The sequence below is a fragment of the Chrysochloris asiatica genome, unplaced genomic scaffold (genome assembly GCF_000296735.1).
Source record: "Chrysochloris asiatica unplaced genomic scaffold, ChrAsi1.0 scaffold00007, whole genome shotgun sequence".
In the NCBI taxonomy this organism is placed as follows: Eukaryota; Metazoa; Chordata; class Mammalia; order Afrosoricida; family Chrysochloridae; genus Chrysochloris; species Chrysochloris asiatica.
The window spans coordinates 9,974,206-9,990,702 of record NW_006408525.1 but is presented as its reverse complement, the minus strand read 5'-3'; the positions used below and the strand labels follow the sequence as shown (position 1 = coordinate 9,990,702).

Here is a 16,497-nt window from a genome sequence, read left to right as displayed (position 1 = left end):
AAAAAAAAAAAAGATTTAGGATATGGTAAGAAATTACTAAATTACTTTTTTTTTTTAATCTGCCAAGTGCTGTAGTAATGGAATAAATAAATGAGATTTTTATTTTCAATGTTTTGAGACATATTTATTTTAAAAATGACTGAATTAGAACACATTTAATAGTTTTGATATACCAGGAAGGGACTTTAGCAAGGAAAGGCACATCATTTCCACAAGAAATAAAGACCACAACTGGAGGTTAACACCAGCCAAAGCTTTAGATCTTGGCTCCTGCAGTTGTTTTTCTAGCTCTAGAGGGCCATTATGGTGGGACCTTCTTTCTGGTAACTAGCTGGAGTAGCTAACAGGTAAGGAATTTTACTCTGTGACCCCAGTGTAATGTTAGAAGGAACACACTCTTTTAATAAGCCTGTGTGTAAAAAGGAAAGGAACAAAAATCTAAAATGATTTGGTGGTAGTGAAGAATGACATATTTAAGGGAGTTAAAACAACAAAAAAAAGTAAGATTAACCCTGCTGTTCTAAATGAATTGGAACTATTTCAGTTACAAAGTTAAAACTGCAAGTAAACACTATATTTTTCATTTTTTTGTAGCCAGACACTGTGTAGATATAAACAGCTGCCATATTTCATTTCAGATGAAGCTATATGCCAATGATTAGGGAAAAGCCTCTTAGATAATTTCCCTGGAAAAGCTAGTTCTTGTGCTACAGTGCCACAACAGGACTCCATTAACACTAGAACCCCAAAATATGAAGTTGTTGCTGTTAAGTGTCATTGAGTTGATTCCAACCCATAGTGACCTTATTTAGGGTTTCCGATGAGAGGCTGGTGGGTTTGAACCGCCAATTTTGTGGTTCAAACTGACCTTGCGATCCAGTGCATTATCCTAGACAAAGTATGGGATAGAGCTTGATGACAGAAACTATTAAAAATATGCAAGCCAAGAAATGGACAAAAATTTGGCCTATTACTACTTCTATTATTGTATATGGACAGTAAACCACAAGGTCAGCAGTTCAAACACACAAGCTGCTACTTGAAAACCCTATACAGGGTTGATCTGACTCAGAAGGACTATAACTATACGGTGAACCTCGTTTTATTGTGCTTTGCTTTACAGCACTTCACAGATTAAGCATTTTTAAAAGCACACTTTGCCCTTCAACACTTTAAAGAGGTTTTGTACAGCAACTTTGCCTAATGCAATGTCATTTGATATCTTAGCAGTCACTTCCATGAGTACTGAGAGTGAATCCAAGCAAAATGAAGTCTTGACACCTTCAATCTTGTCTCAATTTATCATGTTATTTATCAGTCCAGTGGTGAGGATAATTGTTTCCATTGCAGTGCAACCTATACTGAAGGCTGTGGTCTTTGACCTTTATCCTTAAGTATTTAAGTTAAGTCCTCTTCAGTAGCAAGGCTGCATCATTTGCATATCAAAGGTTGTTAATGAGTTGTCCTCTAATCCTGATGCTTTTTTTTCCATATAATCCAGTTTCTCTGATTATTTGCTCAGCATACAGACTGACTAAGTATGGTAGAAGAATATAACCCTGGTGCACACCGTCCCTGATTTTAAACCATTCAGTATTCCTTTTTCTGTTCCAACAACTGTCTTTTGGTCTACGTACAGATTCCTCATGAGCACAATGCTCTGAAATACTCATTCTTTGCAATGTTATTCATAGCTTGTCTTGATCCACACATTCAAGTCTTTGCATAGTCAATAAAGCACAAGTTAAACACCTTTTTGGTATTCTGTTTTCAGTCAAGATCCACCTGATGTTAGCAATAATATCCCTAGTTCCACATCCTCTAATAAATCTGGCAGTTCTCTGTCAATGTACTGTTGCAGATGATTTTAAATTATCTTGAGCAAAATCTTACTTGCAAGTGATATTGATATTGTTTGACTTGTTGGGTCACCTTTCTTTGGAATGGGCACAAATACAGATCTCTTCCAATCAGCTGGGCAAATAGCTGTCTTCCAAATTTCTGGGCACAGATGATTGAGTGCCTTCGGTGCTGCATCAGTTTGCTGAAAATCTGCAATTTGTATTCTATCAATTCCTAGAGACTTCTTTGTTGCCAATGCCTTCAGTGCAGCTTGAACTTCTTTCTTCAGTACTATCAGTTCTTGATCATATGGTACCTCTTGAAATAGTTGAACATCAACAGTTTCTTTTTGGTACAGTGATTCTGTATATATCTTCCATCTTCTTTTGATGTTTCCTACATTATTCAATATTTTGCCCATATACTCCTACACTGTTAAAAGCTGAGGCTTCAGTTTTTTCTTCAGTTCTTTCAGCCTGAGAAATGCTGAGCATGATCTTCCCTTTTGGTTTTCTAACTCCGGGTCTTTTAACAATTCATTATAATATTTGACACTGTCGTCTTGAGGTGACCTTGCAAATGTTGTGTTCAGCTCTTTAGACTTGCTCATGTCTTCCATTTTCTGTAACATTTCTACAGTAGAGAGCAAATTTCAGCGTCTCTTTTGACATCCATTTTGGTCCTTTTTTTCTTTCCTGTCCTTTTAATGACCTTTTGTTTTCTTCCTGTATGATGTTCTTGATTCATTAAATTTGTTCTTGAGACGGTTTCTAAATTCAGGTAGGATATGTTCAAGGTCATATTTTAGCACTCATGGACTTGTTTTAATTTTTTCAACTTCAGCCTGTACTTGTATATGAGCAATTGATCATCTATTTCACAGTCTGCCTCTCGCCTTGTTTTGGCTGATGATATTCAGCTTTTATTTTATACTTTTGTTTTTGTTATGTACCGTTGAGTTGGTTCCAACCCATAGCAACCCTGTATAGGATTTCCAAGGAGCAACTGGTGAGCTTGAACAACCAACCGACCTTATGGTTCAAACTGACTTTACAGTCCAGTGCATTAACCCACAGCGCCATGCCAGGAACTAAATTAGGTTCTTTTTTTGTGGGTGATAAGAAGAAACAGTGTGGCTCCGTAGGATAAGCACTATACTGCTATCTGCAAGTTCAGTGAGTCAAACCCACCAGCTGTTCCTCTGAAACCCCTATACAGGGTTTCTAAGAGTCAGAACCGACTTTTCGGCACTTATCAACATGAAGGACTTCCAGCAAGATGGAAGACTAATAGACACAATAAATGGAGCCTCTACAACAAAGACTTGAGAGACAAAATAAAGCAGACACAGATGAAACTTCTGGCACCATGAACTTCAGAAGAAAGGTTAGAGAGGTGATGGAGTGCCTGCCGGGAGGAGAGGCCAAGCAGGGACAGTGAGAGAGGGAGGCAGACATATGAACAGTTGGCCAGACGCAGCTCGACCATCATTTGAGCAACTGTGGCAACAGAAGGAGACCTGGCAAAACAGATTTTGTGCAGGTCATGGAAAAGGTACGATTTCTTCATTTCCTCCATTCTACTTTGGTAAACAGATGTGTGGGCAGCTCCCACCAAAATCTACTTCCAGGGCAGACCTTGCTCTCCAGGAGTTCAGAGCCATGTGGTTGGGAGCCACACCACTGTGAGGTGGGGGACTGGCTGTGCTGCTTCGGTGTGCTGCTTTGGTGCCTGGATTCAAAACCCGCAGATCTACCAGACCAGCATCTAGCCAGCTGCCCTGTGGTCCTAGCAGACACTGAAACCAGCTCTACCAAGAGCCTCCATGAACTACTTCAAGATTAAGTGCCCTGAACCTAGATAGGAACACCACCAAGACCAGGCACTCTGCTGTCATATCCTTTCCACAACCACCTCTTGAGCTCCTTGAATTGCAGGAGACTCCCCAGAAATTTCTCCACTCCAGGAACAAATATGGCACTGTTTGTTTTTAACAAATACATCAACCTCACGATGCCCTGGTAACAACAGACAATTATAGCTTACACGAGGAAACTAGAGAATGACTCAGATGCAGAGTCAGAAAATAATTTCTCAGGAAGAAAAGGTAATAGAACTAACTGAAAAAGAATTCAAAAGAGTATTAATGAATGAGATTAATAAATTAATAAAATGAAAGTTCTTGGAAATCAAGGACAAGAAAGAAAAAACTTCAGAAGAATTCAGGAAAACACAAGAACAAACATAAAATAAATGCAGATTTTGAAACAATACAAAACCTGTAATTAGAAATCTACAAGCTTAATATTAAGATCTCAGAAATGGACAATACACTGAAAGGACAAAGGAGTAGAAGCAACGCAAAGGATGGCTGAATTAGTGGGCCTGAACATAAATCTCTCAATACTAGTATGCTGGAAGAACAATCAGAACAAGTTTGAAAAAATACAAAGAAAACCTAAGAGTTACATGGGACACAACGGAGAAGAACAAATTATAGGTGACTGAAATTCCAGAACAAGAGGAGACAAGCACAGAGAAAACTGTCAAAGAGTTGTTGGAAACTGCAAAATTAAGACATTTCCTGAAGAACAGAAAGTAATTTGTAGTGACCAGAACCAACTTTACAGAAAATGCTAATGGATGTTCTTTGGACTGAGAACCAAAAGCAGCAAACAACAACCTGAGATTACCATACATGACAACATCACCCAGAACTCATTCCAGACACAGAAGAATTTAAAGTAACACAAACCTACAAGGCTGAAAAGAGGGAACCAGACATATCAATTTATAATGAAGTCAACTACAAAGCAAAAAGAGGAAACAGTGTATGCAGATATAGAACTTCCAAATAGCAAGGCAGTCAAGTAGATTTTGAGCCAAAACAGACTGTTTTAAACAGGGGAAATACCTAATAAATTACAGGTTAACCTCAAAGAAACATAATATACCTGCTCATGAAAATAAAAGATTAAAAAAACAAAACAGGAAAATCAGAAAGACTCTGTAACATTAGCACAACAGAAATGAAAATGAAAAGGAAACCCACAAACAAAAGGAGTACCAACATAAAAATTAAGTGGAACAAAGAATCCAGCAGCACCACAAAAAGCACACACAGAAAAATAAGAACAATCCATTTATAGCTATTGATAATTATTACACTGAATGTGAATGGATTGAATGTACCAGTCAAGAGACATAAGGAACAGAACAAGAGAACTGAATCCTTCAATATGCTGTCTACAAGAGACATATCAAAAAGATGAAGACAACCTAAATGTCCATCAATAAAAGAATAGTTAAATAAACTTTGATACATACACATAATGGAATACTACTGAAGAATAATGACGAATCTGTGACACACCTCACAACATGGTTGACCTGGTGGACATTATGCTGAGTGACAATAGTCAATCACAGAAAGGCAAACATTGTATGAGACCAATGTAAAATGTTAAAGAAAGGTTTTCTTGATAAAAGAAACAATCTATGATGGTTATGTGACAGGGAAGGGGAAATTTATTCATGGTTTAGATGGTAGATACATGGTAACATGGTAACAAGGCAGGCAATATATAGCACGAGGGAGGTTAGAGGAAAGATGAAGCTATCGGGAGGAATGTACTAGTTAGAGGCGAACAGAGGTAAATGCTGTTAACTGTTGGCACATGGAGGGAATTGCAACCATGTAATGAAGCAATTTGAATGTAAAACTGATGATCTGCTCTGTAAACCTTCACTCAATTCACAATAAAAAGTTAAAAAAAAAAAAATCCAAGTGAGTCACCTCACAACTATTAAAAATTTAAGAGACAGCAATAAGGTTCACGTTGTTGCTGTTAAGATCTGACTGACTCATAGAAACCCTGTATAGGGTTTCTGAGAGCTGCCGTTGGGTTTGAACTGCTGACCTTCTGGTTACCAGTCCACTGCTTATTCTATAGCACCACACCTGACCCCATACACACAGATTAACAGGTATACGTTCTAAGTCAAAATCACAAAGGAAAATATCACTTGGAATAGCAAAAAAATAAGGTATCTTTTCTACCAAAATAAATGGGATGTAGATGTGTAAGACCTTAAAGCAAATCACAGAAATTACCTGAAAGACTTAAGAATCTAAAAAGAACAAACTTATTCCTCCCAAATACACAGAGATGTGCCACACTGCTGGACAATATTCTACAGATAGCAATTAACCTACAAATTTAATAGAAGTTGAATCACAATCTAACAAGAATAAAAATGAAACGTGAAATCTCATGTCTGTTCTTTAAAAATACAAATAAACTATTTTAGGAGCAAAAGTATTCAAAGAAATCATTTCAGTGTCTAAGATGTCCTTACAATTACAATAGAAAGCAGAAATCATAAAAAGATACATACCTTGAGCACAACTATTGATTTTAGAAATGTATGAAGTATAATTCATTTAAACAACTTTCTCTAAAAAGAAAAAATATTTTTTCCCAGAAAATCCCCGAGTGTTTATTATAAAACTTTTGATTTAGTGCATTGTTCCACAAAAGCAATTTCCACCCAAAGTATCTCTGATGATTACTTACAGCACGATTCTTAGTACCAGAGATATTTCCATCAGAGTTTCCACCAGTCCATAAGATGCCTTTCTATACGTTTTTTAAAACATGGCTTGTTCCTTTCCTTAAGACTTTTTACTTGTGTCTGGCAGGGCAAGAGATGGTTGTATTATAATGATTTGCTAGATTACTGACACCTGATAGAAAATGACAAGCGCTAAAGCTATGATGTGAATACCCTCTTCTCGCCTCCAGATTTAGAGCCATGCGCTTTTGTTATTATGGTCTGCTTTCTGCATCAGAATTTTATTTACCACCAAGTTATCACTAATGTTCTTCGGACTGCATTTTCCTTTAACATATTGGAACCTTTGCCTTATCAGAAAGGAGCACTTTCTTTGTCCTCTTAACAAATGTAGAGCTCTTCAATACAAAGGACTGACTTCAGCTGGACTTCACTGTTGCGGTTTTAGACGCTCCTTCACAACTTAATTGTGAGGAATAAATTTAGGAGAACGGCTTTTCAGGCCAAATTACTTTTCTGCAAGAATTCCTTTAAAGACAGTACAAATTTATGGGGCGAAAAACACTGAATAATTGATGTCCATCCATACATATTTTTGTGAGTGCTAGTAATCTGATAAAAATGAGTGATAGCTTTTCAGAGACTCCAGATTTTGCTAATTTGCTGGTAACAAGAAGTGGTAATTGTGAGTCCCAGCTGCAGGTGGTTATTTGATTGTTTTTTTTCCATAATCTGGAGGCACATGCTCCACTTTTTATGTTCTTGTTTTTAGAATTTCTTCTTAACGACTTGCCATTATCAAGCTTTTCACAAACATTTGATCTAATTTCTATAGAAATTACTCTTTTGACATTTGTTTCAGTGGCTTATATGATATTTAATGAAATTACAGTTTGAGTAACAAGCAGCACTGTGTCAGAAAAGGGCTCCAATGGGGGAACCAGGCGCACTCAGGCCCAAAGACTGGTTCCCAGAGATCACCAGATAAAGAAAGCCCTGAGTATTTCTGTTAGGGGAAGAGAGCACCAGTTAGCCCACCAAACCTATTAAATGGACTTGTTAAGAAAAGTTTCTACTGTAAAGTGCTTCTCAGGCTGATGCCATTCTAAGGCCTGTTCCCAGTGCCCTTTGGAAACCATCCCACAATATTTCTAGTATACACATTTAGCAACTCTTACTTTCACACCAAAGCAACTTGTTGCTGTTTTGTACATGGGTCAGGAATAAGAAATCAAGCCTCTTAGAATAACCTAAAAAGTCTTTAAAAATAATTGTGCTAACTATAGTTTCTAGTCTGGAATCACAAATTTCTTCAAATCAAATGAAGAACCTTAAGTGATGGATCCTTACAACCAAATCACAAAACTGATAGAAGCAATGGAAAAAAGGAGTCGATTCTTTGTTCTAATTTCATTTCAGGAGACAATCCTCCAACAACAAAATATACAAAATGACAATTGTTAGTTAGGTGCCACCAAGTCAGTTTTGACTCATAGCAACCTTACGCACTGCACAATACAACAAAACACTGCCTGGTGCTATGTACCATTCTCACAATCACTGCTGTTTGAGCCATTGTTGCAGCCACTTTGCCAATCCATCTCAGGTCTTCGTCTTTTTCACTGAAGAACCATGACGTCCTGCAGGCACTGGCCCCTGTTAATATCCAAGGCAGGGTGGACCAAGTCTCATCATTGCTTCTAAGGGATATTCTGGCTGTATTTCTTTTCTTTTTTTTGAGCACCAAAAATCTACATTTTTTTATTTAGTCCTTTTAAAAGCCTCCCTTCCCAGAGTTTTCTTTTCTTTTTTAAAATTCTAATTGTGAATTGAGTGAAGATTTACAAAGCAGATCATCAGTTTCACATTCAAGAAATCATAGGCTACATTTTGCTACAAGGATTGCAATCCCCTCCATGTACCATCAGTTAACAGTATTTACCTCTATCCACTTTAATTTTTTAAATAATATTTACTTCTGTTTATTTATTATTTTTTCCATCCCCCTTACACCCACTTCATAACCATAATAATTCTTTTAGTAAGAAAATCTTTTCTTAAATTTTTACAATAATGATACCATTTTGTCCTTTTGTGATTGACTAATATCACTCAGCATAATGGCCTCCAGGTTCATCCATGTTGTGAGGTATCTGGCAGATTCTTCATTATTCTTTAGCATTGTATAACATTCCATTGCGTGTATGTATCAAAGTTTGTGTAACCATTCTCCCGTTAATGGGCATTTAGGCTGTCTTCACTCATCTTTTTGGTACTGTGAATAGTGTTGCAATGAATATGGGTGTGCATATATCTAGTTGTGTTTGGCTGTATTTCTTGCAAGACAGATTTGTTCATTCTCTGGCAGTCCATGGTATTATTCTATGCCAACACCATAATTCAAATGTATCAATTCTTTGGTCTTCCTTATTGAGTGTCCATTTTTTTGCATACATAGGTGGTGAGTGAAAATACCATGGATTGGGTCAGGCACAACTTTGTCCTCAAAATGATATCTTTGCTCAGTAAAGAGATTGAGTAAGTATGAGAAAAAGATACCAACCCGATGCACACCTTTCCTGATTTTAAAACATGTAATATTCCCTTGTTAAGTTCAAACAACTGACTCTTGGTGTATGTACAAGTTCCTCATTAACACAATTAAGTGTTCTGGAATTCCCATTTTTCACAATGTTATTCGTATTTACTATACTCAACAAAACACAAGTAAACATCTGGCTGGTAATCTCTGCTTCTAGCCAAGATCCATCTGACATCAGCAATGATATCCCTCAATCCACATTCTCTTCTGAATCTGGCAGTTCCCTGTCAATATAAGAGGAGACTTCAAAAATATCAGTGAAAAAATTGAATTGAAAAAAAGGAACAGACATTCCCCACAACTTCTGGAGGTTATTTGGTATAGATGTAATCATTTAAAAGATTATCTTCAAAATTTTTTCATGTGTGTGTGGTATTAATGATATTGTTCAATAATTTCCACATTCAGTGGGATTACTTTTTGGAACTGATACAAATTAGGATCCCTTAATAGATTAAGTTCATTTGCCAGATAACTTTCTTCCAAATTTCTTGAAACAGAACAGTGAATGCTTCCAGAGTGGCATTCATTTGTTAAAACATCTCAATTGGTATTTTGTCAATTCCTGGAGTCTTGTTTTTGCCAATGCCTTCCAAATGCTTGTGAATACTAAGACCAAAGTGCAAGTTGGACTTTTCCCTTCAATACCACTGGTACTTTATCATATGCTGCTTCTTGAAATGGATGAACACTGACCAATTCTTTTGGCGACAGTGAATTTCTGTAATCCTCCCATCTTTTTTTTTTGATGCTTCCTGAGTCATTCAATATTTTGTAGACAGAACCCTTCATTATTACAACTCAAGGTACAACTCAAGGCTTAAATTCTTTCTTCAGTTCTTTCAGCTTGAGAAATGTTGAGAATGTTATTCCCTTTTGGTTTTCTAACTCTTTGTATATCTCAATATAATACTTTACTCTGTCTTCTTGAGCCACCCTTTGAAATATTCTATTTAGCTCTTTTACTTCATCATTTCTTTCATTCACTTTAGCTACTCTACTTTCTGGAGCAAATTTCAATTTCTTTTGACATTCATTTTGCCCTTTTTTTTCCCTTCTTTTCAATAATCTTTTGTTTTCTTCACGTATGTTTTCTCCACAACTCGTGTGCTTTCGAGTCAGTAGTATTCAACGTGTCAAATCTATGTTGAGATAGTCTGTAAATGCAGATGGGGTACACTCAAGGTCATATTTTGGCTCTTGTGGACTTGTTTTCACTTTCTTCAACTTCAGGTTTAACTTGAACGTGCATATTAGCAATTGATCTGTTCCACATTCAACTCTAGGCCTTGTTCTGCTTCATCTCTTTCTAAGATGTGGCCAATTTGATTCCTATGTATTCCATCTGGCAAGGTCCACATGCATAGCCACTGCTGGTTGTTTGAAAAATGGTACTTCCAATGAATAGGTCGTTGGGCTAGCAAAATTCTATCATGTGATCACTAGTATCATTTCTATCAGCAAGGCCCTGTTTTCCAACTACTGATTCTTCATCTTTGTTTGCAACTTTCACATTCAAATAACCAGCAATAATTAATACATACTGATTGCATGCTTGAACAATTTCAGACTGTAGAAGTTAGTAAAAATCTTTAATATCTTTATCTTTGGCATTAGTAGTTGGTGTATAAATATTATTTAATGGGTCCTCCTTGTAGGTATACGGATGTTACCCCATCACTAACAATAACCTTAATGTAAACAAAATGACAATGAGAAATGTCTAGTACAGTGACTCTAAACTTTGATTTTTGACAAACTCAAGGTTGATGATTTAACTTGTATCTTAGTAATTGTTCTTTTTTTAAATGCATACCAGTAAATTTGTCAACATTTCTTATCACAAAAGCTTTAGTTTTTCCATAGGCTTGCAGTATTGACACTTCTGAAACACTGCCCTTCATCTTCAGCAAACAAAAAGACTTTCCTGTGCAAACAATGTAGAGATGAAGAGATGTTTATTATTTACAGAAAACAAAGCCTGCTACTTTCAGTGAAGCACCATCTCCACCTGGTGGGCCTTCATGGAACTGTAGTGGAAAAACTGAAAGCACGTTAAAGCCAAGCTCACTGCTGTAGTAGAGTTGATTGCAGCTCACAGTAACCTTGTAAGACAAAGTAGAACTGCCGAAAGTTTCCACAGTTGTAAATTTCACAGAAGCAGACTGCCACATCTTTCTCCTGAGGAGGAACTGAAGCCTTTGAATCACTGACCTTCCACTTAGCTCAGGGCACTTAACTACTGTATCACAAGGACTCCCTCCCAGCTACACTGAATTATTGAAAGCACAGACAAAAATTTGATCTCTTGGTACTAGTGTTGGTGTTTTTGAATTCATGACAGACTCTAATCTTAGGGATTTAGGAACAAGGAATTGGGATTCTGAGGATTTCTCTGAAATCTCTCAGAAATTCCCCTAACTTGTTATATTTTAAATATTTCCAATATTTTTGAAAATCTATTCATTATATGAATAGCTTTAGAATTTTTGTTTAATTAGTAGTATTTAAAAGAACTGTAGCCTAGAGTAAATACACAAATTCTAGAAAACACCAGAGACCCTTATTTGAGTAGTAAACAAATAACGTTGAATATTCAGAACTCTTAGCAAAGTTTACATCAATGCTTAGACTCACAGGTCAAACATGCCAATTTAAGGGCTTACTTTGCTGCTTAACTGTGTTATTTATAAGAGTACCACTCATAAGATTTGTATGATGTATACTTCATTGATATATAAATCCATTAATATTTACTTAGTAGTGGCAGGAGAATGAGCACATTTATAAAATGGCAGCAGCTATAAACAGAACTGATTTGCTAATGATGTCACTTGTCTCTTAATTTGTTCCTGTTAACATAATCTTTGAATTTAGCTACAAAATTTCCAGTTTTTATTTTCATTTTAATCAAACCAGTAATGTTTCTATGTGAAATGTTCAGGAAAATTCTTCCAGGTAAATTAGAATAATTTATTCCATTTTCTTGATTTCACTCATTTGCCCCAGGATTTGGGAAAACATACATTTTCCAAAAACTGCTGGAAGGAATTGTTCCATGACAACACTACTTGGTCTTTTATCAAGTACTAAGATCTGGCAGTTCTGAATTTTGTGAATGTAATGAGATAAACTGTTCCCTTGCACTCTAGCTTAACAAGCCTATTGAGTCAACCATTTCCATCAATATGTGAAGTGGAGTAAACTTACAATTTAAGGTCCAATAATTTTTCTTTCCAGAACTGCTGTCAAGCAATAGACCACAGAGCTACCTGCTGTGTCTTCTTCCTTCATTGTAATATCTACTCACTGAATTAAATGATGGTTAAAAGAAATACTTACAAGTTGGGTTGCTAACTCAAGGTCAGCAATTCGAAACAACCAGCTATTCTGTGGGAGAAAGATGAGGCTTTCTGCTCCCATAAAAATGTACAGCCTCAGAAACACAATGCAGGGTCACTGTGAGTTAGAACTGACTCCACAGCACATAATCACCAACCACCACCACCACAATAAACTAGTGAACACTGAAATATTTCATCAAATCTGAGAAGTGGGGATACTGGAGATTACTTGATCTCCCTATAAGATACCAGTAGATGATTTTCACACAACTGGGTGCCAACAATGGCAATTACAAGGTATGATTAAAAGTAAGGTGCTTCAGAGATGTTAATGTAAAAAATCTATATCCTTCGAATAAACTGAAATAGGGTATTTTTATGTCAATCACCTCTCATATTTCTGAACACCTACCAAATGCTCAGCACTGTCTAAAGCTAACTTGTGAGTTATAACTCCTTTATTTAAAGATACTCAAATTTTAGGTGCTTGAGAAATAAAATTAACCACTGCATAACTGGACTGCTAACTGCAAAGTGTGTTGTTAAAATGCACCAGCTGCTCCTAGAAACCATACAGAGGGTTGTTAGAGGAGTTAGAACTAACTCAACTTATCAATAACAACCTTCAAGATACTTGGTATTCCATTCCCTAGTCATTCACATGCCTTCCTTCACAAAAGAACCAACATGGCTTAGGAATCTTTCTTCTTCCATGTGGCCATGTGAAACCAGTGGGGGTGAGGAGAACCAAATGACTAGTTTTTCTCACCAGTGCTTAATTTACTTTAGGAGTATGATAAAATCTAACCAATAAAATATAAGAGGAAGGTAGGACATTGTTGGAATGCTTCTGGAATATTTTTTTCATTGATAAACAGAGATATAGAATGAACCAACCATCCTTCACTCCTAGCATGCTGCTCATAACTTCATATGAAGTTTAGAACTGCAGTAACCACCCTTGCTACCTTCCCTGAGGAGAGCAAAAACAATTCAATAAAAATGGTAGAGCATTAGCTGTAAAACAAAATCCTAAGTACTTGCTAGCATTGAGTGTACGCTACAAAGGCTTTGCAAGAGGCCTATTTCACTAGGCAAGTTCTAGAACCTCTTTTAGGTATTCCAATCAGTGGGGACTCTTTCTTTCCCCCATACTCTTAAACTCCCTCTAAATCTTGTAAGCCAGTCACTTTGTGCCTTTATTGCCCCCTCCTTTTAGGTAGCCAATGTCTAAGTTGCCTGTCCCTATCTACCCTGTGTACAGATGGGATAGCACTGATACTTGATGTGAAGACTCTTTCCCTCTCTGTTGGTATTTAGAGTAACTATCTCTCTGAGTATAGGTAAGTTTCATCAAATTTTAACAATTTACCCTTGTTTCCTTTATCAAAAAAAAAAAAAAAAACACAACTCTAGTCGAGTTCTGATTATCAGGCCATGAGGGATAGGTCAAAAGGGTACTGTCTGCAAGTTTGGGTGTTCTTGGGCATCTCCCCTCACTTCATATCAGCTGGATGCTTCACTCTCAGTTCTAGACCTCTGTGGCTATGTCCTTGTACATGTGCTCAAGTGTCCTCAGTTCTCACCATACTTTGGACCAACCAGCCCTTCCTCTTCTCTCTCTCATCTCCAGGTCAACGGGATTCAATGGACCGGGGTTGAACTCAGCCCATTTCTTTATTGTTGCCTTTCCCCTCTTCCATTCATGAGTAGACCAATGTGGTCGCCAGTAAGCTTACATGCTTGTTTGTGTGTTCCCTTTGAGTTTCAGTCTAAAGAGGGGAGTTTGTCCTGAAGGCATTTGATTGCTAGCCTTGATGGCAAACAGCTTGCTTATTCTTGTAGTAGTAGCCAGTCATGCTGACATTTTTTGTTTTGTTTTTTTCTTGATGATCTTTCTTTGAAGATGTATCTTCTGTCACTGTACCTGTTACAGGCTGGTCTGCTTGTCCTTGCTAGTGGGAATGTCCCACCTCATAAGATTCTGGATGGGACTCAGGATTCCATCAAAGGTCCTATACTCTGCAAAAGTTCTTTCTATAAAGACCATCAATCATAGTATTTCCTTCTTAAGAAACAATCAACACTACTCTTTAAAAATCCTTCCTACTCACTGTCTTCAGTTAAATAATGCTGTCCATGACAGGAGCACCAACTGAGAGAGAAAAGCAAGCCATGGAGTCCCTTAGCTGAAAAACCTGAGTCTGTTAGCACCCACACACCTGTCCACAGGGCAGCCAGAGGGAGATGTTGGTACCTGTGCTTCTGCTCAGGGCTACAATTTCACATAAACTGAAATGAAAATGAGTTCAGAGGTGGAAGGTGGCAGGGGTGTACTAGGAAATGGGGGAGGTTGGGGAGACAAAGTAAACAGTTTTCTGCTAAAGGACACAACAAGAGAGCAATACAAAGAGAACGGTGTCAAGCACCGTTTATTACTCCAAATCACAAAATGTCTTCTGTGCTTTTGGAAGCACATGAAAAAGAAATACTAGAGAACAGAATTAAGGGTGAATTGGTAGAGGTCTGAGGTCAGTCGCCAGGTGTTTTATAAAACAGCTGAAGTTTGGAATGCTGCTATAGAGAGAGGAAAACAATCTACAGAAGCTAATCAAGATTGACTTTAACTTGTTGCCATCTGGGTACCGGCTCCCTCTTGCTGTGCAGGCGGCAAGGCCTCAGGCCAAGTAAAGGAGAAGGAATCAACTTTCCAGAATTGTGCAGGTTTGCGGAAAATGATGACCCACGAGAAAGAGACTAGGATCCCGGGAGAAGGACAAGGAGAGCAGTTCTAGTTTAAAAATAACCATCCTCTGCCATCTAAGACAGCTTTCCCAATACCCACCCTCCCCCCAAGCCCCACCTCAGTCTTAAAGATAGTTTGGAAACAATCTGACTTTCCCACTCTCTGATGGAAATTGCCAGCGAAGTTGCACTGGGGAGAAGAGGGGGAATTGGGGGAAACTGCGATGGAAAACTTTTCATAATTGAGACCCAGAATGCGGCAAGGTATGTGTGTCCTACCCCCTTGCTGGTCGCCCCACCAAGTGATAGCCGCCCCTGCTTCCCTTCTCCCCTGCCCTTTTCTAGCCTGTCTGCAGGTCGTTTTTCCTTAGCACAATACATGGCTTTATGAAAAGGAAAAAAATAGAAAAGGAGGAAAAAACTAACTGGATCAGTGCAGGAGCAATTGTATTCCAAAAGGAATAAGCAGAAATTTTTTTTTTAAAAGGGGGAGGCAGACACACACACAATGAAACCTTGTCCAAAAAATGAAGGAAAACCAGAGAATGAGAGTGAATTAAAACTTGAGGAAAAAACAACAGTCTGAGGAAATATCAGAGAAGAAGGATAAACCAGAAGAAGAGGAAAAATCAGAAGGAACTTTCAGAGAAAGGCTGATTCAATCTCTCCAAGAATTTAAAGAAGACATACACAACAGGCATTTAAGCAAAGAAAATATGCTTAAGAGGATGAAATGGATGAGATAAGGAGAGAAAGAATCAAACTTCAAGTGATGCACTGGAAGGTTAATAGAAACCACCCTTACCCCTATGTAATGTAATTTTCCTTGATTTTTATTGCTATTAACACTGTCATGTAGCTTTCTGTTGATTTACATTTTCGGACAGACCTTTGCCCATCTTCCTATCTTTTAACTTGTTGCTGGTGGTTTTAGAAACATCTTATTATCTGCATCTTACTGTTTATTGTATTTTGAACCAATCTACCAGTCTCTTGTCATTTAGTAGGGGAACTTCACTCATTTGTGCAAAAAGAGGTTCCAGATGGATTAGGGGGTGAAAAAAACACACCACTAAGTAATATGTGACTACTGTATCTTTGAAAGGGAAGATTTTGTTTGTATATCATATATATGCATATACAATCATCTGAAGGATGAATAAACAAAAGTAGTCTATGGGTGGTGGTAAAATGGGTATATTTTTGTTTGCTTTTTGCCTTTGTGGATTTTTCCTTATCCCCAAAATGTACACACATTGTTGTTGTTAAAAAAAAAAGTAATAAAATTTTTATCAAAAACAAACAAAAAAACTGGCTTTAAAAACTAAGTATTTAAAACTTAATATTCTAATTAGTTTTTTTGAGAGGTCCATCTTCCCAGAAGGACTA

General features: G+C 37.3%; 1 protein-coding gene across 2 annotated transcripts in view; it reads right to left on the bottom strand.

Moving 5' to 3' along the window:
* The window catches only part of TRIM37 (tripartite motif containing 37), a 152,635-nt gene that overhangs the window by 27,274 nt on the left and 108,864 nt on the right, over positions 1-16,497 (bottom strand). The window lies entirely within an intron of this gene.